This window comes from Stegodyphus dumicola, chromosome 1 (assembly GCF_044657685.1).
Source record: "Stegodyphus dumicola isolate Sdum_Otavi_A_Nest chromosome 1, ASM4465768v1".
Classification (NCBI taxonomy): domain Eukaryota; kingdom Metazoa; phylum Arthropoda; class Arachnida; order Araneae; family Eresidae; genus Stegodyphus; species Stegodyphus dumicola.
Genome location: NC_140768.1, coordinates 58,397,653 through 58,422,951, shown reverse-complemented (window position 1 = coordinate 58,422,951; position 25,299 = coordinate 58,397,653). Strand labels below are relative to the sequence as shown.

At 33.2% G+C, this 25,299-nt stretch overlaps 1 protein-coding gene across 3 annotated transcripts in view; it reads right to left on the bottom strand.

The window, feature by feature from the left end:
- The window catches only part of LOC118181916 (metabotropic glutamate receptor 1-like), a 574,264-nt gene that overhangs the window by 356,022 nt on the left and 192,943 nt on the right, over positions 1-25,299 (bottom strand). For 2 of the 3 annotated variants that reach the window (XM_085815122.1, XM_085815124.1), the window contains one exon: positions 3,178-3,250. The exons of the other annotated variant lie outside the window; for it this stretch is intronic. The gene's annotated coding sequence lies outside the window, so the exon portion shown is untranslated. The remainder of the gene's footprint in view (positions 1-3,177; positions 3,251-25,299) is intronic. 3 annotated transcript variants of the gene reach the window in all.

Here is a 25,299-nt window from a genome sequence, read left to right as displayed (position 1 = left end):
CTTGCGGGAATGGAGGAATGCAGAGAGGCAGTGCTGCAAATAAAAGGCTATAACTTCGTCAAGAGTACAGAGACAAGGATGGTTAGGTTGCGATATTATACGAAAACAGTGATGAAGAGATTTTTAACTGACGCGACTGTTCTAAGCAAGGGACATACAGACTCTGCACAAGAGATGTTCCAAAGGCTCCAACACAAATTTTCAGAGCTTGGTGATGAATCAGATCCAGTTTTAATAATACAGAAGACCGTGCCAATCCAAAAACTACAGCGCCATTTTCTAGTTTAGAGCGGATGTGTGCTTTATTAATGTGGGGTAATGATCCACACTCTGCACCCCAAGAGGTGTTAGCAATTGCTTTGAGAAGATTTAAAGTTCTGAAATATTTCTTCCTCGGGTATATGTGGAAGAAAGCTAAACTTCCAATCGAATACCCCTATTAGGAATTTCATTTCGGACACAGCTAGAATTAATGATTCTTCAAGGTATCTTTCATGGCTCGGACTCAGCACAGATATTTCGCTTTCTGCAAAAGTGCATGCAAACAGTCTTCTGTTTTGAAAACATAGATCTATTTTTCTTTAACACTATCTATTAAGAGACCTGTTAATTGCCTGCCCCCTTACCTCATATATGCACCTTGACACCTGATCTGATCATCAACATACAATGATTCTGTAACAATAGAAGCAAAATCCCTTAACATAGATTTTATATTTAGGCTGAAGTAGCACTTAAAACGCACCATTGCGGCGCACATTTTTTCTTGTTCTAAGTTATTAAAAAAAACGAAGCCAATTCTAACTTGCAACGTTTTAGCCTTCAGATGAAAATTGTTAGGTTGTCGCGTAAGCCACTGGCGCAAAGATGAAGCAAAACGTCGTACATCCATGTCTTATCGTAAGCTTTTTTAAAGTAGAAACTTTGATAAGCGGAGATAACGTAGTTTTCTCCAAGTAAAAGGGTAGGCAACAGCTGCGTAAGTCATCTTATTAGAAAAGCTGAACGTTGATATAATGAACTGAGAAAAAAAAACTGATAAAATAGAAACAATGCATAGCGAAATTAACAATCTATCAGGAATTAAAAATCATTTAAAATTTCCGTAATTTTATCGTTGAGTTTTATGTGGCATGAGCGCGAAGAAGGTGATGTTTACTAATAAAATTAAAAATACAACAAAAGTTGTGTTACTAGGAAAGCATTCAATACTAGATTAGTTAACTACGATTTCAGAGAAAGCATAACAAACCCTCTGGTACAACCTTAAAATCTGAATCCGTTTAGTCTTTTTTTTTTTTCCTCTATCTCTTTTGGTCGTCGTCGGTTTGCTTAATTTCTTCCCCTATAATTATGAGTCTAAACATTAAGCATTCTAACTGCAATACAAATTAATTCCACTCCTAAATTTAAAATGAAAACATTTTTCCTGTAGTTATGTATTCTCATTCCGATTTATATATCAAAATTTATTTCTTTTCAAATATTTGTGTTTCTTTCATTTACTTCAATTCTTTTCCTTCTTTTAAATTTTAAATGCAACTTCTTAAAATTCTATGAAATACAAAATTCTAAAATCTATTTCATGAAAACTTATTTACTGTTGAAGAATATTATCTGAACAATGAGAAAAGGGAGTCCAAACCCTGCTAAGCCAAAAAATATTTGAAATCTATAGAATCAACAAACTCTCAAGACCTCGATGATATCTAGCGAATGACTGCGGTGGAAATAGAACTTCTTTTCCCGCCTGTAATGTATTTCAATCTTTTTTACCTAAACTCGACGAGATGTCTGTATTTTGGTAAAAGAAATATATGTGTTCCAGATTAAGTGATAAAGGAATTGTGGCGCTAGCGGTATATTGCCTCTTGAGAAAGGTGTCTGAAATTTTACCAAATGAAGAAATTCGTTAGTGAAAACTTTCTTTCAGCCGTCCCTTCGCTCATCACGACACGTTTTTTATTTATTTCAATTTATTTCGTGCTATAATTTACTTCATTTTAATTCCATCACTTTTGAAAGATTAATTTTGTTATTGTTTCACCCTGAACTTGTCATTCTAACTTTTTATTGTTTTTTCATTCATAACAAAACTCCTCAGTTTCCAAACCCTATTTATTGAACAATTTCGTGGAAATAAGAGACAGTACCAGATCCTTTAAACACTTATTCTTTTTCCTGCTTCATCCCGTGTAAGTCTAGAAAATTGTATACTAAAGAGTGAATTCTATTTAAAAATAAATTAATTAATTTTAAAATGCTCACACTCCTAATGATCTTTCAGAACCTATATTAAGGAATTAAATCTAAGACGTTCTCTTTATCAAAGCGTTGAATAGTCTTGGGATATCTTAGTGTTTTAGCGTTTCTACTGCTCTGTGTTTAAATTTTTTAACTGGAATGGGACAAACGAAAAATGCTCGAGAAATAAGCTTAATTTTGCAAGCATGCAAATTATCAAAAGGGTTTTAGTAAATTTTTTCATTCTTTTTTAAGTAAGAAATCTAGAAGGAACGTGTTGATTTATTTATTTTATTTATGCTTTTTTGGATTTGTTATACCTGTATAGAATTTTCCTCCTTAAGTGTCAAAAACAATTTCAATTACACTCCTTAAAATTCAAAAACAATTTTTATAAGTATTTTTCATAATATTCACTTAAAAATACAAACATCAAAAGGAAAAGCAGAACTAATTAATATTTATCAACAACAAGAATTAAATGAATCTGCCTTTTGTTAAAATATGCAGCACATAAAACACGTAATCACGTTTTTGTTGCTAAAATATTTAATTTCATTGACAAATTGATTTAAAATTTTTATTCTCTTATTTCAAAACTAATTAATGTCTTAAAAATGGTATTTTACATTTAATGCTAATTTAATGTAGTTCTCTTTGTTTTGATTTATAATTTAATTCCGAACGTCCTTTTATGGTTTTATTCTGATATTCCAAAATTTCAATACTTTGTTGAAAACATTTCAACAAACCCATAATTCGCTTTTTGACTCATACTATTCGTAACAAAAGTAAAAATCTCGGACGTTTTCCGGAATTATGTTTTCAGTAACAAAAATTTTAAATCTATATTAGATATATATGAAAAATAATATATATATATATATGTATATATTTATATATAAGAAATGAAATAGAAAGAAAACTACTAACTTTAATTTATCAATAGTCCTTTTAATTCCTCATTTTAATTGGGCTGGCCATATCCTCTTCCAGTTTGCATCATCTGAAAATTAAACCTCATTACGTCATTATGCAAGACTAGCACTTCGGACATTTCTTGTCCAATCATCATTCAAAATTTAAACAAAGAAATCAACTCTATTAAGTATCCCTTTTCTGAAATGCGCAATTAATTTGACTACTTTCTCGCTGTGCCAAGATGTACTGCTTGCATCACTCTTCTCTATGTCACCCATTGTCTAAAATATGTGATATGATACGAAAAAATTATGGGGTGCTCATCGCATTCAAAATGATATGTATTATTAATGCCCGAGAATAAATTAACGTGCCATTTTTGTTACACGTGTGCCTGTAAATTATATCTTTTGAATTTATTCAGCTCTATCATTCTATATATGCCGTAAAGATTTATCAAGTATCTATAGAATTTATATTATATATGTATATTATGTAAGATAAAAAATATGAAAGAAAACTTCTAAATTTAATTGGCTGTAACCTGTTTTATTTCTTATTTAATTTAGGGACTTACTCATTCTGTCTTAGAAAAGCGCCATAAGTCTAATCTCTGTCATTCAAATTAATCATGCGATTTTACGTAACCCTTAATGCAGATGCCTCTTGACCGATCACCAAATTGTAAACCAAAACTTAAAGCTGAAATGTTTGATTCTGCCTCCTCTTCCTCTGCATTATTACTGCGACACTCTTTCTCTTCTGCCTTAAATATTCATCTTGTTAAGACGCTTTGCTGCAATCATCTATGTGCTGCTATGTTAGCGTCTACCACCATAGTATCAAAATTGTAAATGTTCTTAATAGGCACGAGTAGAGTGCCAAGTGATTGAGGCCTCAAGTGAATTTAAATAAATAATGGAATTTAATCCGGTCAACTGCTTATTTTTCATCAAAATGGATGGACGTTCTAAGCATCAACTATCTACGCTATCAGCATTTATACATTTCTACGTCATAGTCTTCCTACATCAGTGCCTTCAAAATTTTGCTAATATTACATTTATTAGTCATACAGGATTGGAATATGCTACTAACCTGAATGAAACATTTATTCCTCAGTTGGATTTCTGCAAAATAGTATCTACAAATTCGTCATTCTAAAATATATCATCGACTATTCAAATATGTTGTGCTATCATTACATTACATGTAGAGTTAGATTCTTCCACTCCATTTACTTCTACTTCAACTTAGCAGAGCCATGACGTAACGCAGCTTGCAAAGCAGCAGACGAGCGTTGAAGTGCTGGAGACGAGACGCGTCGAAGCGGAGAGCGGATATTTTGAAATGGAATAAATAGGCAGATGGCCTACAGATCCTCCAAGATGCTTCTCTATAGTTAGCCATAAAAGGGCAGACGGGCCCTTGAATATATTTATTGAGGACTGTGTGTTAGTCATCATCGTCAATGAATCCTGCAGAACTGTTGGACTTGCTTTCACCACGAGATTTATTTCCATCTGAATTATTAACTTTTACCTTTTATTTCATTTATTTAATATTAGTAAAAATAAAGCATTTAATAATGCAATAGTCGTGCTCTACTATGTTCTTTTAAAGTAAAACTTTGTGTATATATATGTAGGGAGGACAATTATAAAATTCTCTCACTTTCTTTGTAACCCTTTATCAGCACAAATAATTAATTATTTTTTTTTACTATCATTGTATATATTTACTACCGTGTTTCATTACAAGCAACGTAGCTGGAGATTTTGTTCGAACATCGGATTTGTGCGTTTTTACACGGAAGAGAAGACATCAAATCCAACGCTACTACAGCTGAACTTCGGAAGATACCACAAAAGACTTTTATCGTTGTTTCCAGCGATGGCAGAGGCGGTGTAGTAAGTGTGGTTTTCTGAAGGAGCTTACTTTGAAGGGTGATTAAGTAAATGTCTACCTATACTGAGGTAATAAAGCGTTACAACAAAATTCCGCGAACATTTTGACTGCTTCTGGTATAAATAATTGAAAATTTACAAGTTTAAAAAAAACCGCAGGAAATATATATAGTTCAATATGACATGCATATAACCTCCATGAATGCATTCCTAATACATTTTTATTACAACATACAGCATTTATACAATAACTCAACAATATATAAACAGAATTTCCTCCAGAATTTAGAAAGTTGACGTATTTAAGACTTTTCGCAAAAATTCAGTGTTATACCTTTTAATTTAAAATTAATTTATATACGAATGTAATATATACGAAAGTCGCGTGACAGTTTTTACATCTGAGTTATTTTGCTGTTTTTTACATCCGGGTACGTTACGAAATGGTTCACAATTTGGAACTTGGTTTACTTTGGAACATATCTAGATGGTGACTGACAGTAACGAATTTCACTATCTCTGATACAATTAACTGTTTGTGATTAGGAATTGGATTAGAAATTCATAAAATATTTCATACTTTTGTCTTCATTTAAAAGGTAAGATTAAAAAAAATAGACAGATTCTTCAAACTTATTTTATATTTAAAAAATACGCTGAAATTTCCTCAATGAGTGGAATAAGTTAACTATTTTAAGAAAATACTGTTTTTAAAAAGCTAAGCCTGATATTTCCTTTACTTCTTTTTCTTTTTTTCCAATCCGAGGTTAGAACAAGCACAGATTTTTCCCTTAAGAGTCAGTTAAAAATTGTAGTAAAATCTGCCTTCATTTCTTCATTTTATGATTAAAATGGAGTAAAATTACCATTTAAATTCCGCAAAAGAGAAGAAAACACTTTTCTGCGTTAATTTATTGTGTAACTGAATCGACACTGACAACGACAATCAAAAACTGTAGAAGCCCTCAAGCAAATAGCGAAATTTGCGTATGTGAAAGAATAGCGATGTATTTTTTCTCTTATTCTAGCTTTCAAACATTTTCTACGTTGAGAAAAGTTTGGTCTTTTACATAAAAGGCTAAGGAAAGAAAAGCAAACAAGAAATTCTACAAGAAAACTGAAACTACTAATATTTCGGTTTTAATCGAAAACAGCAACGCATTTATGTTTGAAAAAAACTCTGTCGCACAAATTATAATAGTAAAAACATAATTTATATTATTTAGAGACAAAAACGAAAATCAGTCTAAATCATTTTTGCGGTTACAGGTGAAAGCATTGTGGCAAAAACATCGCAGATGAAAACGACGTGGAGAAAGCAACGCAAAGCCTAAACGATATCATACAAAATGTCAAAAAGCGAAAAATTGTAGTTCTAAAACATCACAGTACAGATTAGCGGCGTCTAAAATAAAAAGATTGAAAAATATTGCAGTTTAAAAACATCATCGTGAAAACTGTAGTGGTAAAAAATAAAGCGCTTACAAATCATCGCATGATGATAACATCGCAGAATATCGCAGACATGCATTTTTCAAGTTTTAAAAATTGCCTGATGATTTGTGAGCGCAGAAAGGATAGAAGAATATTTTAATTTTACATTTTTTAATTAAGTAAGAAACATTTGTTAATAAATATGAAGGAAACTTTACCATTCAAAAACTAGAAATGAGTAGGAAATTGATGTTACTTCTAGCAGTTAACAGAATTTTATAGTTTGATAATCAATTAAACAATTTCATAATATAAGGAACCCCATGCAGTTATTCATCTTCATTTTCTAAACCTTTCAGAACATATTTCACATGAAAAAATACCAATAAAACTTTATACAAGAAATTTATTAATAAGGCCTTTGTTAGTTAACTATACAAGTTTAGAATTCTATTAACTGATATACCTAGCGTTACGTTTTCTGCGCATTTTCAGTTTTTCATTGCTCAAGTTTCCTTTTTACTTTTACAACACAAATCTATTATTTAATTCAAAAATATGAAATGTAAAAGTAAAAATATTTCTTACTCCTTCTTGCACCCACAAATCATTATGTCAATATGCGAAAGTTTTTTGGAACTCATTTTGTAATTTGTATTTGCTTTACTTTTTACCCTAATAATTTTCGGCAACGGTATAAATATTAAACCATTTTGAATGTTTGAATTCATTTAGAATATTTAAATATACTTAAAAATCACCTTATAAAGCACTGCAGACAAACATAGCATTCAAACTTCTTTTCTCGTTGTGATCTGATCTAACACCTCTCCGTATTCTTGGTAGAATGCGAATGAAGAATAAAGATATAAAAATCAGAGTGAACGCTCTCTAAAACAACTATCCTTTTAAATTTAAAATTCCTAAAATGAATGTCCATTTTTTTCTTCAAACAGAACATAAATCACATGCATTTAGCAACAATTATTTAACAATTATTTTAAACTGATTGTTTAAAACAGATTTTACTGTTCCCATCACCTCAAATGAACTCACACCCACACTTTTGACCACATGAATAACAGTAGTTGGTTTTCGATCAGTCATCTTTAGTAGAAATATTGATTTTACTGTCTTATCTATTGTGATCAGGAGCATCACTTTTTTCTTGTAGTAAATCATTTTCATGTCCACCTATTCCTATTCACATCGAAACATTTGCGAATGATTTGTAGGCACGCCTTCCCCACGCTGTTAATTCCCAATGAAGTTTACCTAGTTCATTCATTCATTTTTAAAAATTTTATTTTTATTTTTTATTAATATTCAGTACTCGCACAGTAATTCTGTATGATATTGGTAATATTTCCTACATAAGCTATATTTTTACATAGTCTAAAAATTAATCGAGTCAACAATATTCCTTACATTTTTATAATCAGAAGGCAGGCAGTACTTGAGCATATATGATATTAATAGTTAATATTCTATTTGTATAGTTATTTTATATATTTACATATTTACGCTTGTATATACCTAGATTAAAAGTTTTGTCCGCGAAAGAAAAGCGTTTAAGAAACTGTTTTGAATCAGTCCATTATTTAGAATACGTAGTGCATATTCTAAGCTATATACGCAAAAAGTTACTTCTAATGACGAAAAAAAAAAATTCACGGCTTAACATAGTCCCTCTACATCTTCAATACCTTATGATTCATTGTGGTGGCCAGTAATTTTTCGGAGCCAACGTAAGACTGGTTGTCGTCAAATATATTTCTATTATCTAGTCATTCTTTATTTTCAAAATTAAAAAACCCACATAATACTTATAATCCAATAACAAAATAATTAAAAGAGGTATTTAAGAAGACGTTTCAGCGAACTTCGTTTGTTATATAAAAACAAATTAATGGAATCTAACCTTAAATCAAATTTTACTTAGTTAATAGCCATATGAAGCTGTTACAGCTGCTGTAAAATCTCAAATCAACTTAAAGAATAGTTTATCGGTTTATTTATTTTGTGATTTTAATATTTTCATTGTAGAAAATACTATTTAGAAAACGTCTAAAGTTAAAAACAAAAGCTAAATTTGTAAACCTCCTTAATTTGAAAATTTGGCAAAACACCATATTTCTCAACACATCTGTCAGAATACACTATCGCTATTAGAGTATGCTGTCTACAAACTGCTAGGTAATACAACACTCACTAAAGGGGATTAAAGTTGCTAAACTCTGAAGCATACAACAAACGTCAAATTTCCTTGAAAGATACTATACTCTGGGATATACAAATCATTATCATTCCAGCTCATATGCACAAAGCAGATATGAGTAATGTAATCTACAATGTGTATGAGTGGGGAGACTGTAGAGCAAGTTTCTCATTTGGAAATCGCATTTGAACGTTGGTTGTTTTGTGTATAGGTAGTGTTATGCCTCGTGTAGGAAAAAGGAGCTCCTATCAGCAAGTGTCTGAATTCGATCACAGCAAGATCGTACCCTATCGAGACTGCGGCTTATCGTTCAGCGACTTTGCTGCTCATGCCGGACAGCACCCTATGATTTCCAGGCGAAATGTAATCGATGGGTCTAGATGAGCCATACTGAACATCATTCAGGATCTCAGCAGCCCCAAACTACTTGAGCATACCATATGTGCTTAAGTAGTGTTTGCCCTAGAAGACAGACAGGTTGTCTTTCCGCCATTGTGCGAAAGATCACCCATGTCAAATAGCATTAGTCAGAAACTTGACTAGTGTGCTAGTGGCTAGTGTCTAACAACTACAATGAAGCTTGCAGCACTACGGATTATTAGCAAGTCGATCATTGCTGCAGCTTCCCTTAATGCTATAGCAAAAATATGCGCGTTTACAGTTGTGCGGCTCACGATGACACTGGACACAGTAATGGAACCACCTCTTCTTTTCAAATAAATCCCATGAGAAAGCATGGAGGAGAATGAACGTTGCCAGCTTGGATTTGTCAAAGTCTTCCGGGCCCAGCACCTAGAGTAGTGGTATGGGATGCCATTGAGCACACGTCCCAGTTACATCTTCTTAGCAAAAAGAGGCAGTCTCCGTAATATTTCTGGCGTGTTAAAGTCTATGAATGTGACCCATTTTCGAGACCTGTGTGACGTCATCTATCAACGAAATAATGAATGACCGCATGTTACCGTACTATCCTGACCTTTTTCGATACAAAATGTGTTCGACTGTTGTCCTTGCCAGCACGTGCCCCACATCTTTCAACCATTGCGAACATCTGATCATTGGTAAGCCACCACTCTCCAGCCATTACGATTGATGAATTCTGGAACAGAGATGAAGACGCATGGAATGAAGTTCCAATATCTGCCTCTAAAGCTCATTTTAACTCGATGCCCAGCCAGGTTACATCCCTTCTTGCTGTTACAGATAACAGCTCTGTCTACGGAATTCTTATCGCTGTGTACCTCAAGCCATCTGCAAATTTAATCATCGTTTCCTTTCATTATACCTTAAATTTTCAACAAATAGAGTTTTTCTATCTACTCTCCTTTTTCGTATAGTAATTTTAATGACCAGTAATGTATTTGATCCAGCAAAAATATATTGGCGACATGAAATGAAAATAACAACGATATCAAAGATGCAATCTATGTTTTTATTACAGAAACAGGAGCAAGTTAAGGCACTTATCTTAGTGCAGCATTGTTTAAAATGCGTCTTCGAGTGATCCTTTCAGTAAGGATTTCGTTATATAAATGTGCATCGTACCTAACGATCGAAATGCACAATTTTCTTTTAAAATCGATATAATCCAAATTTGTGCTTTTTTTTTTTTTTTTTTTTTTTTTTTTTTTTTTTTTTTTTTTTCTTTTCCAAATACGTAATTTAGACCAAATTGAAATTCTGCATAGTTTTACTTGCCTTTCTGTTGAAATATTTTTCCAGATTATATGTATGATTACATCTATCATTTTCCTGTTCCATAGATTATATTTGTCGTCTAATGTTAATGCCGCTTTGACCTGAGTTTTTTCCCTAGGTGTTTTTAATAGAACTGCTCCGCAATTTAAAAAGATATTGATAGATGGGATGACTCTTATGTATAGCTTTTCTCAGGCTGATCCAATTGTAATACCATTACCTTTCTTCTGATTTGAAATTTATCTGCCTTTTCGATCTATGCATTTGGTTCACAGACTTAAAATAATTTTTCTGAAATATGCTTTTATAGGGCGTTCTTGGTTTCCAAATGCATTTATGTGATTTTAAAAGTAATGTCATCTCTTAGCAAGATAAAAGATGATTGCAATACAGAAATGGTAAAATAATATGTGGTGGCACAGAATGTGTAATCGCAAATCGAAAGCTTCTGACAAATAAATCTCGACTTTTCGAACTATAAGTAATAATGCTGCCTACGTGAACCTTTTCCTAAATGTAATGAAATAGACAAAATAGGAATTCGAAATCTGAAATTGCGTTTATAATTTCCCTCGTATATTTCTTTCTACATCCGAAAGACCTCTCTGAAAATGTGTGAAGATTCATTGGAAAATGAAAGACGATATACTTTACTACTAGAAATTTGATGTTAAAATTAATTAATAAAACAGATGTCTATAATATGTACCATTTCTTTGGAAATTATATCATTCTTTCACATATTGAACCTCTTAAAACTAAAAGTAATGATTTATTGATTTGTGCTGTCGATCAAAATATTAAATCATGCTCCAATTCAATGTATTTTTTAAATAAGGTTAACTGCATTTTAGCCGCCCAGACGGTATATTAGTGGTTAGGGAAGCCTTCTGCGATACCAAAGGGCCCCGGTTCGAATCCCGGAGAAGGCATGGATATTTGTAAATGTATAGTTTCCGTGAATCATGGGGGTACTCTAAATATCGGCGAACCGAAAGTCCCCTCGAAATGTTATGGTAATTATAGAGGGGTTAGAGAACCACGGAGGTGCTCTCCATCAGAGTTGAGGGAGGAACTGAGCAAAGTCATACTGACATCTTTATAGTGATCAAGGCTCTTGCCAATGACAGGCTCAATCTTTCACACCTTGCCGCGATGAATTTCGTGGGCTTGTTTTGATGTTACTGTCAGACAAGGGAGATAAGTCACAACAACAAAAAGTGAAATGATCTTATCTTAATGAAAATTTAATTAAATATGTAGAGATATTAGGTTATGTTTTTAAACCGAAGAGATGAAAAATGAGCTGTGCCCTCGCCGGGGCTCAGACCACAGACCTCTCGAATACGCGTCGAGCGTGCGGACCACCACACCACGAAGGCATGCTAAGAAGGGCGGGAGAAATACCTTATAAGTATTAAATGTATATGGAATAAAATAAGCTCTGCTGACTGACTGCTGATTATCCAATAATGGAATTAAATCTATAGTTAAATCTATAGTTTATTAAATCTATTAAATTAAATCTACAGTTATATGATCTATTTATTGGTTGATTATGCTGTTGAACTTCATTTGAATGGTGATGTAATCAATGAAGGTTTTACAGCAATATATTGCTAAAAACATTTTATTCTTTTTTATTTATTCACACACTTTAAACCAATTTAGAGCATATAAAGTTTAGTAATTTCTTAATTTAACAGTATGTTAGTTTCTCATTTCAATTTGTTTCGATTAATGAATTTAATTTACTTTTGAATTAAGGAATGGCAGACGCTTGCTAACTAAATTTAGAAAAGTATTTCAAATTTGAAAGAATTAAAAATTTTTAAACAAAAATTTAATTTTCGGTACAACAAGACTTGCCAAATTGTCATTTGAAAAAAGATTTTCTGGATTTAATTAATGCCATTAAAATGTTGCAGCAAGAAACAGGTTTATTTTTTATCGAAAAGTATATTTACTGTTTGAAAGGTTTACATTTTAATAAATATCATTTAATCTCGTCATAAAAGTCTTAAGGGTCTAAAATACCAAATTTTGCAATCTACATGAAAATTGTCCATTTTTATAAATATTTTAAATGATTTAATGTAATCATTTGAATGCAGATTTTAATTATTGGAATGATACTTATATTATTATAATTCCAAGTTGTTTTCTTTCTCATTTCTTTTAATTGAAGATATAAATTGTTATAATCAAGAGATGTCATCTCATTCCGAATTGACGATTTGTTCAGCTAAGTCTCTGTTATTATATTGTAGAGACATTAGGCTATTGCGGAAGCAGAAAGCGTGAAAAATGAGCAATGCCCTCGAAGGGACTCGAACTTCGTACCTCTCAAATATGCGTTAAGCCTGCTGTCTATTACACCACGAAGCTTGCTAAGAAGGTGGGAGAAATAACTTATATACTCCTCCTTTTAAAGGCTGATTGGGGATTAGGGGACGCAATCGCCGAATCCTGGTGGTGAAGAATCATCATTCACCACCTTTTAGTTCGAGCACCATTGTAGAAACATTACGATTTTTGATGTTGAGAGACGTGAAAAATGAGCAATGCCCTCGCTGGGACCTCTCGAATACACGCCGTGTGTGCTGACCATTACATCACCAAGGGATGCTAAGAAGGCGGGAGAAATACCTTATACTATTACCTTATGGATTTTTAATTATTATTATAGCACCATCAGTAATGCTATTAGTAGACCCTTATTAATAAGAAATATGTTTTAAGTAATCTATAGAGTTTTCTAATGCGTCAATCTATTTTCATAAAGCTAATTACGTAAACCTAAAACAATCATTGAGCATTGTTACATGTTAATAATTTGGAAGCTCTCTTTATTTATAGACTAGGAAAAAGACTGAAACAGTAGCTGCAGGTGATTACACTTGTTGCAATTTCTGTCAAACATATATGTCCATTAGCTGTCGAAATATTTAAAAGTTAGATTAGGGGGGTCGCATCCTGGCAAACGGGCTAACTGCATGGATCGTTTATTACATGGTTTTTCCCATTTGTAACATGTATATGAGCCAATTTCTCTTAGACAGTCCTCTATGAAGGCATCCTTCCCTTAAAGCAGATAGCCCTCCAGTGCTTTCAATCCAAACCAATCTCTCAGAAATAAAATTAGTTAAGGCTAAATAAACAGCAGGTTTCAATACTGAATCTTCTTGAATATCGTAAAATATCTCAGTCTTTCACTGTATAAAATTCAGTGGTTTCTTATATTCCAGGAAGGAAAATATTGCTGTATTTACAAAACGTTTATTTTTGGAAAATGTTTGATAAATATATATTTATATAGATCTGAAGATAAGAGATTTATGGGTTTTGGCTTATCCAATGGATTATTTACATAGTTTATATAACTTAATTAGTTCGTTAGTTACTCATTTAAGAAATACTTTGACTGCACTAAATTGTTCATTTGATGATTAAGAGACAAGGCTATTGTTGTACGTCTAGCGGCACCGAATCCATTGAAAATATGTTAAGAAAACATAACATCAGGTTTTTTTCATTTTTGTGCTCTACTGTATTTATTTATGCCACAGTATCGTTTTTCTTCAGAAGGAGTGTTGCTTTGTTTTCCATCTCATGGTTCACTCTACGGTACTTTATTTCTTGCTGTTTCAGAAAGAATACGGATTTAGTACCTTATTTTTTTTTCAAACTTCTTCTATTTAATTTACTTTATTTCAGCTTTCAGCGCATTATCTAGTTCCAGATTCATGTGCTTTATTACTTTCTAAAGTAAAATTATAAATAAATATATATACGTGTAAAATAAATGGTTTTAAAAGAGTCAACACTTTTCTCATTTACAAATGGTATTTTATTCCATTCAACAATGCACACCTGATATGCAGAAACGTTTTCAGGGAAACACAGGCGAACTCACACCTCTATCGGTTATCAATATTCAGAACGAACTCCAAGAACTAGAAACGATTAGTCGATAACGATTTAATGAGTGACTCGGGAATAACAAATCGATGAATACGATCTAAACTATTTCGGAAGGAAACTGTATTGGGCTTCCTGAACTTCGTCGCTTCCGTTTAATCAGAAGAATTGGAAAGAGGAAACCTCCGGAACTCTTTCAGAATGAAGTGTTTCGTTATATTTTATTTTTCGAACTGTATCTGCAAATCGATTACCGAAACTAACTTGTTCTGACGTGAACACTAAGAAATTCGTCCTAAATAAAAGGAAGCTTTCAATAATTGAGTTTTTCTATTGCGCAACTCCGAAATAGAAAAACGCATATGCAACAGCTTAGTATCTCTTATATATAACAGAATTTTTCCTACGTTATTCGAAATAATATCATTCCTATGAAAGCAATGATTAAACAAAATGGCACAAGCCGAAAAAGCAATCGCCATTAATTTACAGCAAAAAATAATTTTAAGTCAATTTACAGACCCCAACATAAGAGTTCTTATATCATATTAAATAACACATAAAATTTAATAAGAGAAACGATAACAATTAAAAAGCAGAAATGATGTAAGAAACAACACTCACAATATAACACAGAAGTAATAGCTGGGTAAATTTCACCTTCCTTGGTGATATACATGAAAATTGACAACGCTGTATGGAGCGAGACGGCTCCCGACCTAATGCGACCATTATGGCGCCAAATGAGATTAGTGACGCCCCACCGTGATCAATCAACCATGTTTCGACCCCACAGCGCAAGGGCAGACAAGGCAGTACCAGTACGGTCCCTGCCGAGCCTTACTCTGTCCCAAGCACTCAGACCTGCTGTGAAGAGTGTTTATATACCCCCGTGGTTGATACTGCCTAGGTACAGATCCTAACCAGCACTTCCCAGGCATTCGCCTGAGTCAACCCCCGTGGGGGAATAGAACATTGACATAAAGTGATAGCAATTACGAGTGATATATATATATATTAATTCATTAGTGAAAGAGTTTGCATACGTGTGCTTTGATTTCAGGTGGTTTCTCTGAAATTTAAATATGATACCTTTCAACATAGAGCAAAAAGATCCGTAAGATACACTCTTTTGTAAAAAAATCGAAGCACCAAGAAGGACTTTTGCGATCGTGACGAAATTCGGTATGCAAAAACATCTTGATCCAACATGCAAATGAGCAACGTTCCAAGGCAAGTGAACAGGAATTGCAATCATAGCGCGCATTTCTAGTGCGCAATTCGCAAAGTATAAAACCAGTAACAAAGGCGGAAACTAAACTAGAACTAAAAGACTTCGAACGTGGTAGCATTGCAGGGTGTCATACCGAGCAATAAGCCGCGACCTGCAGCGTGCAGACACTGCTGTGCAAAGATGTTGGCAGCAACAGTTTCTACAAGGAAATTGCCGACAAAATTAAGGCTCTGGAAGACCAAGGAGCACAAATACGAGGCAAGATAAGATGATTGCTCGCCAGGCTCAAACCACCCCAACGGTATTCGACTATTCAACGCACTACAACCACGTCTATACCTCCCGTGGTACCGTCCACCATCTCACGGCGCATGTCTGAGGTGAGGTTACGCTCACAGAGGCCTTTACGATGTTTGCCTTTGGCCCCACAACATCGGCGGAATCGTCTGGAGTGGTGTCGCAGCCGATTATGATGACTTACATTGTATAGAGTTCAGCGACGAATTCCGCTTTACTCTTGAAGCAGACAACCACTATGCTCGTGTCTAGAGACGACGGGGCCAGCGGTCCCAATCATTCTTTGTTTTACAAAGACATACAGCCATAACCCCTGGTGTGATGGTGTGGTGCGCTATTTCTTATGACAGCAGTTCATCTTTAGTCATCCTCGATCCATCTTTAAGAGCTCAACGATATGCTGATACCATCCTGCGGCCGGTTGCATGACCCTTCATGGCATGTCATCCTGGGGCCATTTTCCAGCAAGATAATGCCAGGCCTTATACCGCTCGCATATCTCTGGACTGTCTCTGTGCGGTTCATACTCTTTCTTGGCCAGCAAGGTCACCAGACCTTTCATCAATCGAGAATGTCTGGGACATGATAGGCCATCAGATTCGGGCACGACAAAATATCGCAGACCTGGAACGACAACTGATGCATGCCTGCCAGAAAGGCTCGCAGGATGACATTAGGAACCTCTACCATTCCTTACCTCCATGAATTCAAGCATGCTTTGTCGCCAGGGGAGATTCGACCAACTACTAATTTGAACACTCAATGGGTGATTGTGAACCATGAACAGATACTATGATCTTGATATTTTAATCATTTTATTATCTGTTTATGAGCTATACACATATTCAATTTCATCAAAAACAACCACTTCTTTCATGGTGCTTCGATTGTTTTCCAAAAGAGTGTATTTCGGGGGATGGGGTGTGGGTGTGATATGAAAATATTTCAGGAAACTTTTATAATCTTTCGATCAAATACTAGAATATACTCGTACATGGAAAATCCTAATGCTCGCCTGCTTTCATACGCCATAGTTGAATCAATAAATACCAACTAACAACTGCTAGAGAAAATCAAGAAAATGCTACACCACAGTTAAAAGTAACAGAAATAAATGAAATGATTTCCTATGTTATGCTGCCAAGAATATGGCAACATAACATTGCATTTGTATTAATGAAGAACAGATATTGACATGATAATTTGCATCACGTAAAACGCAATAATATTCAGATCATATAATGCCAAACTACAATGAAATTTCCTGAAAACTTTTATTATTCCAAAAACACTTGCATTTTTATAATTACATTCCAAACCCCTCTTTTTTGACTCATCTCAGTTCTATTTTTCTGACATATATTCCTACAAACCTATTATTCAGTAGGTACTAAGCATTTCTAAGCAAAATTAATTAACTTGTAATAATTAATTAATTGTATTTGCGTAGTATGCTAACATGCTGACTTGGTAACCAACTAACAACTGCTAGAGAAAATCAAGAATCTCTAAAGAACTTGGCAGTCGAGGCGGTTTTAATTCCATTTTTTTCCAGTTGACGTTTGTGGCCACAATCACTTGGCACCCTAGTCGTACCTGTTCAAGAAAATTTACGTTTTTGATATTGTTGAAATAGCAGACCAGTGAAATTACATCCTAGCAGAGCAGAGAGAAGCTAAAGTGCGTAGTTATGCAATACGGAAGCACGGCGGGAAGAGAAAAGTTTTGGTTCTCAATTATTAGTTCATCAGAGCTGCCAGATCTAGAAATGACGCAATCCAAAGAAGTTATTACAATGTTTAGAATAGAGAGGGAGAATTAAAGTTTTACCGTTAGTTTAAATTATAATTTTGATTTATATATATTTATCTTATATATATATATATATATCTGTAATGAAGCAAATTTAGCTACAATGTTACTGTAAAACTGTTGATGGCGTAGAATGTTGATCTATAATGAAGAGTAATTTATCAGCTGGGGCAGATTAAATATTCATCTTTAATTTTAAAAAAATGTTGCGGCTACAAACAACTTTACACACTACTCGTTCCTATAACAAAATGGTTACATTTTTTATAGTTTTGCCCTAAGCAGCAGAGCAACAGTCCAGCTGCATAAAATGCTAGTAGCCACACAAGACCAAAGTGTAGAAAGTAAGCGACTTGTGTTCAGTATCAAATCTTTATTTAGAATGACATAGTTTCGGTTCTCAGTGTTAGTTTCAGTTGAATAATACTGCTGAAAATTATTATTGGCTACAGTTTGAGTTTTAGTTCCACTTACATCGCCAGCGTTATGTAACAGTCATATGACATGAATTAGTCTCAAAAGAAGAGCAGATAACAATTTTAATTTAAGCATATTAAGGGGCTATTGCTTCGTTAAATTTTAATTTACATATTTTTTATTTTTCTCACATATCTCTCCACCCTTAAAAAAGGCTTAGCGACAGAGAAGCCTTTTTAAAGAAAGCAATAGTGTTTCTAAAGAAAGCAGCATTTTCGAAGAATGTGTTGAAGCAGTAGTAAATGAAGAGAAATGTAAATCATAAAATTTTAGCGAACGTAAATAATTAAATATTTGTAAAATATAATTTTTGAGTATAAGATTTATTAAAATAAATACAATTTTTAGATTCATATTAAATTTTCCAACATTTCAGTCCAAAGGTCTGTCTGTTATATATTCTACATAATTAAGGGAATGGTTTGTTTTGTTCCCACATAATATCACAAAAATGTTATATAACCATTAATAATTGTAATTAATTGTAACACATATAAAAATCTATGATACTAATTTTCATGTTGACAAATTATATTTTGCATCATAAATATAATAGGCATAATAGTGGAAAATTATGATTTCACTGTTATTATCTTTCATTTGCTATGCCTTATTTTACGAAAATGGAAAACATCGCAGTACTCGTAATTAAAGATTTCCATTAATAGGGCATATCCATTTGAGCTAATTAAAATATTTATTCTGCACAGTGACACAGGAGTGCTATGATAGTTATTTAAAAAGACGTTCATTCCTTCCATAAACTAACTGTCCTTTGTGAAGAGCTACACCCACACATGCACACACACACATATATATATGTCATGTTTTAAATGCCGTAGATGAAGGAATCCGGTACTTTAATTTCTAGCATCCGAACACACTTTACTGCGTAGTTTGAAGGATCAATGCATAAACCTAATTCGGATATGGGAGTTTCGAAACATAACTTTATTGCAGGATAATTTATATCAGATCATATTTCTGTAGATAAGATATTTCTCAATATTAGTTGAATACAATAATTTCCATGTACACGGGTTTTAAATTACGATGTCATCTTAGGCAAGTAGGCTACAGCGTGGATGAGGAGCGTCTGGCCAGGAGGAAAGTGTAAGCGAAAAGGTCGCCGCAATCCAAAGGAAGGGAGGGAGTCAAAAGTTTCAGTTCGAGTTTAAAAAGTTTTGCTTTATAATTATTTTGATCCAACAAGAGGTATCCGCATTAACCGTTACGTAACACGGAAAGATCTCGGATTTGGGAGAACAGATAAATTTAGAGGGAGAGCATAAAATCTAGAATAGTTAATTTTGAGGTCGCCAAGTATTCTTAAGGAAGCCATCGTATTTTGTTATATCTTACATATCCCCATTCAAAAGAAAAGGTTGGGAGAGGAGGTTGATAGAAAACGTATTATTGCATTAGCAAAGCAAGAGAGAGTTTATCATATGAGGAAAGACATGAGGACGCATTAAGGACATAGCCTGCAGGTTTTCCTATGACTCGTCATTGTTCACGGCCTTTCTCATGCATAGTTTATGTAATACTTAAACAACTAATTTAAAATTATAACAACAATATAATTTCTAAATGAAACTAAATAATCAATTAACACAAATATATTTTTTTAAAGTCCTCAAGTTGCAAAAATGTCCAATGAAACATTTTTGTAAAGTTCTTGACGAATATAGTTCCACAAAATAAATGATCAAATATCTTCACAAAGCAAATGTTCAAATATTTTTCAAATTTTTGTTGATAAAAAAATTTCCATAAATCTGCTAATTTTCATATGGAAATATAATACTCAACTTATGAATATAATACATTCTTCTTATTAGGGATACATATATTTAATGCAACAGAAAATTCAATAATAAAAACATAATAATATAAAGTAATACTACTATATAACACAATGATACTTTGACTATTAATTTGGCATGTCCATTTAAAAAAAATCATGTATTTTTTCATAAGGTGAGAGCCTTCAAAGTTTATCTTTAAAACATTAAAGAAATTAATACAATTAAAAAAATTCAAACAATAATTTCATTCTTAAAATACAGCAGAATACAAATTCGGGGACATTTAAGCAATAGCACAAAAATATTAATCGTATTAGGTACCTTCCCTAAGTAAAATCCACAAAATTCTTTACCTAATTTTGATCAAATTCAGTATATTTATTACTTTTCTTTTGAAAAAGTCCCAATCTTTATTTCCATGCATATAAAATTTTAAAGATACAAAGTAAGCATTTAAGTAAGGTTAAAGCAGTGCGATGTTGGCATAGCAGAAGTTAGGGAGTGACGTAGTTATTTGTGAATGGTATTTATACTTAAGTGGATGCAATTGTAGAGACAAGCTATGATTGACTAATTTTAGTTTTAGTTACCTTTTTTTCAAGCAGTGTTATGTAACATGGAAAGATCTCGAATGTGGAAGAACAGATGAATTTAGACGGATAGCATAAAATCTAGAATAGTTAATTTTGAGTTCGCAATTATTCTTAAGCATCCATCGTATTTTGTTATACTTACATGTATGCATATGTATGTGTGTAAGATAAAAAAATATGCAAATCAAAATTAACCCCGTAATTCTGCCTCTCTATTCTAAAAATCGTAAACTTTCTGGCCTGTCTCATTTTTAGATCAATCCATCTTGCATGGCTTTCGTAACGCTCATGAAGTAGCTAACATGGAACCTAAACTCGAAATTTCGAGAACTGAAACCTTTCTAATTTAAATCAAAACCTTCTCTTGGAGAACCTCCATACTGGATAATTGTGCATTTTTAGCTTCAGCTCTCCTGCAGTCATGATGCTTCTTTGCTCCCTTTGCTTTGTGGTGATACTAACTATGCCATTATCTAAAATGTGATACTCTCTATACAAAATTGTGAGGTGCGTCATGCGCCCATGATCATGTGTGATGAAAATATTTTTGATAATTAGTTCATATCTACCAAAAAAAGTTATATTCAATTCGGCCACGTCTGTGGCCAAGTCTCCCATTCGAGTGTCATCTTTCTAATTACGCAGTAAGTCTCTCCTGGATATAATACAGAGAACCATCGTCAATCTGTTGCAGTTTACTACACGTCATTTTATTACATGCATAAATAAATATGTGTATAAATTTAAAGCATCTAAAGTTAAAAGTAAGTTGGAGTCAAAGCAAGGTAACTCCTCAACAATATTAATAATTGCATCCTTGTAAAGGTGTTAAAGTTGAAAATCTAAACAATTCAAAATAAAAATTATCTTAGTAGTACAGACTCGAAAAATAAAAATGCAAAAAAAGGAAAATATAAAAATTAATCTCCCTTTATTGAAACTCCTATTCAGAAGTCATCAGGGGAAAATGAATTAAAACTTTATAAAAGTTGATTAATATGTTTCAAACTTACTTCGTTCTCAAGGTTAGTTTAAGATCAAAAATCGAAAAAAGAAACAAATTTACATTATATAAAAAACTCATACAAAACCGAAAAAGGTGAATCTCAAATGTGTCAGAATTTTCCCTACGCGCCTTCGAAACACTTGCAAAAAGAATAAAACATAACATTGTTACAAATTGACTACAAAAAGAACAAAACTTTACATATTTGTAAAATGAACATTCGAAAAAACCAAATTGGTTTTTTATGTCAGGTTATGACTTATTTTCGACTTCAGAAATAAATACATATGCCTTATGTAATTACAATTTACTTTCAACGATCAACATTTCATTGCATTTTATTTAGATATCTATCGCAACAGATGATATATAACTTTCCCATGTTAGTCTAAATGTATGTTTATCGCCATTTCTGGCGACAGTTAAAATCTAACTTCTTTAGACCCCTTTTATCTTCCAATCTGAGTTTTTAGTTTGCTTTTGCTACTGCCTAAAAATATCTGTTGTGATTTTCAATAGTGCATGTATGCATGTATGTAAGTTAAAATGGTATGAATCTAAAAATTACGAACTTTAATTTCGCTAAATTTTCTTCCTAGAATATAAACTGCTCCACTTTAAAACTAGGCCCACCAGCGGCCGAGAGGTAAAGACGCTGAACACTGGTAGTTCGGTCTGAGGTTCGAATCCCGCGAACGGGCTGGCTGCATGGGCGTTTTCGTGGTTTTCCCCATGTGTAACGTGTATACGAGCCTGTTTCCCTTAGAAAGTCCTCCACGAAAGGCATCTCTCCCTTTAGGCAGATAGCCCTCGTGTGCTTTGCCATAACTGAATATTCCATTCCATTCCATTCCACTTTAAAACTAACCCGCATTATGTAATCATCTTGCACTGCAACAGCTCTCATCAAGTCGCAGACCCAGAAATTAAACAAAAAATAAGTTTAAATATCGCTACTACTAACTGCGCACCCTTTTTTTACACTTAGCTTTCCTAGCGTTAAGATGTATCGTTTTCTGCTCCACTTCGTCCCCTGTCTAAAAAAAGTGTGACATGATACGAAAAACTGTAGGGGAGAATATGTGTACTCAGTTATTTATCAAGAAATATAATTGTGTCTTGGCTATCTACGCCAACGTCTGGTTTGCACGTTTATTCTTCTGATTTGCATTCCATCCGTATGGCAGCCACATCTATAATCATCTGGGCCATGATTAAAAAATGATTGGTGTCTTCTCGCCCACATATCATAAATTTATTATAATTAACTGAGAACGTCTGCAGAATTCTTACATATCTCTCTCTCTCTCTACTCTTTCTCTTTATTTATATATGGATATAACTAATATGTATTCATTCTGTATTGCTTCTGGATACATCTGATAATATTTACCTATCAAAACTTATTATATGGCCAACGGAGTTAGCACATAGATAAAATGAGCTTTCATATATTGACCGACATAACCTTATATGATTATTTTAATCTTAATTTAATATAAACGCTAAGTACGTAAAATATTTCTTTGTGCATATTAAATTTCGTATTTTATAAATTTATGGATTTGGGAAACAAGCGTTTTCATATATTAGGCATAATTAGACAGTTATTAAGCGCTAAACATTGGCTCCCTTTCCTCTCCCTATTGTAAAGTAATCCTCCGCAATCCATTAATCACCTATCCATCTAAGGCAGATGTTCGGACAAACGCGGATGCTAATCATGACAAGCAGAAAGGATCTAGTCTTTTGGGAGCTTCAATAAATAGTGGGGGAAAATATTTCATTTTACTCTGTGAAAACATTTCTCGAAAGAATGATTATGTATTTATACTGAAACAAACAAAATGCCAATTTAGAAAACAGATAATCCTGTAATAGCGTAAAAACAGAGAGGAACCAGATGTCTGACAATCAGCTGGTAAACCTCTGTTAGCACGGTTATTTTTGTTTATATTGTATATAATCTTTTGTATCTACGTGTGGAATTAGCTCTTGACTTGCTTGAAACTGGGGTTTATGTATTATAAATACGTTACTTTTCCACCAAAAGCTATTGACTCAAATATATAGGTTGACAGTCCTTCCAAAGCATATTTATAAGTTAGATCAAAATAAGGAACCTTGAAGATAACCTAAAATTGTCTCTCCTTGCAAAACAATAAATAGGCTCTGCTATATTTGCAAAGAAAACATGTTTCACATCCTATGTAGATTTCTTTTTTTTGTTTCTATTTTCAACATCAATTTCCCCAAATCCTCATTGATGTTCGAAAAAAAATCTGTTGTATTTATTAGACAAATATGATACATATGACATATATATTCATATATTCGCAGCCGGCATTTCATGCTTTACCGCTTTGTTTTAGTATCGTCTCTTCTGCCCTCAACTAGTACACTTCTCGGCCTAGGAGACTCGGGTCGCTTCTCGTCCAAGTAAGATCCAGCTCCTTCCGGACATTTCATCTGACTCTGCCTTATTCTTTCTTTTCTTTTCTTTTTTTTTTTTCTTTTTAATTGCATTTTGTTTAATTACTATCAGTATGAGACAACTTCGTCACTCTGCATTTACGCAACTGCATTGTTGTATGAATATACATTCATTTATTTTATGTACCTTATTTATTTATTTATCTTTTATTTTATGTATTTTTATTTATTTTTTACATTCATTCATTCATTTATTTATTTTTAGAAATTTAAGTCTCCTACTCTACCTTCGACAGTTGGAGCATATATATATTCGGCAAATGTGCATTTTAGGCATTGTGTTACAGGTAACAGGCAAGTACAATAGTGGACTTTTCTACCGATATACTAACGCCCCAATACATAAGATGTCCTTCTTTTGGCGGAAATAAAGAAGAAAGATATGATAATGAGGCAGCCAAAAACAATGCATGATTTCACCTGCTTCGTTCATTCCACTAGTTACAGGTCTAATACAACAGAAGTTGCTTTGTTGGTGAAGAACATTCGCGCAGAAGCCAGCTGCATCGTTTAGAAAAAAAAAAGGAATACTATATATCTGAATTCGCGTAAGCCCCGTTATCATCTAAAAGCTAAATGAACCCACTTTGATGAGATAAGGATCAAACTCGAATTAATGTTTTGTTTTAAAGAAGTTCGACTTCTATATTTGTAAATTACAAGACAGGTCGTCTGCTTGTGAAATGTTAGTTTCGGAAGTATTGTACATAAATGTTTCTATTTTCTTCTGTTTGTCTCTTTGTCTAACAAACTGTCTGTGGTCAAATAAAAGCTTATTTGAGATTAATTCATTTTACATCAGAAATAAATCTTCTTTTAGAAATGGTATTAAACGCATTACATTTCTGAAGTTACTCACAGCCATTTAAGTCAACAGAACCTTAACAATGTTACGTCTGAAATTATAAATAAGATATCAATGACATTATTTCTATGCTGTTGTGTTGCAGCGGTCACAACTTTGATGCAGTATTTTCATAAGACATCTTTAAATAGTGGATGGAGACCAATAAGGAATAAAAGTCATTTATGTCATGTGCTCTTTTGGTGTAGTCATCAGCATATCAGCCCGATGAAACGAATCCCCGGGTTCCGTTCTCGGCCTGGCAGGAGTCCATATTGTAGGCACTTTTGCAATCCCAGTAACTGGTACAAATTCCTACACCTTTTTTTCTTCATTTGTCGGGTAAATAGGTTCTGTGATTTGCTCATTAATATAAGTAACGATTGAAATAA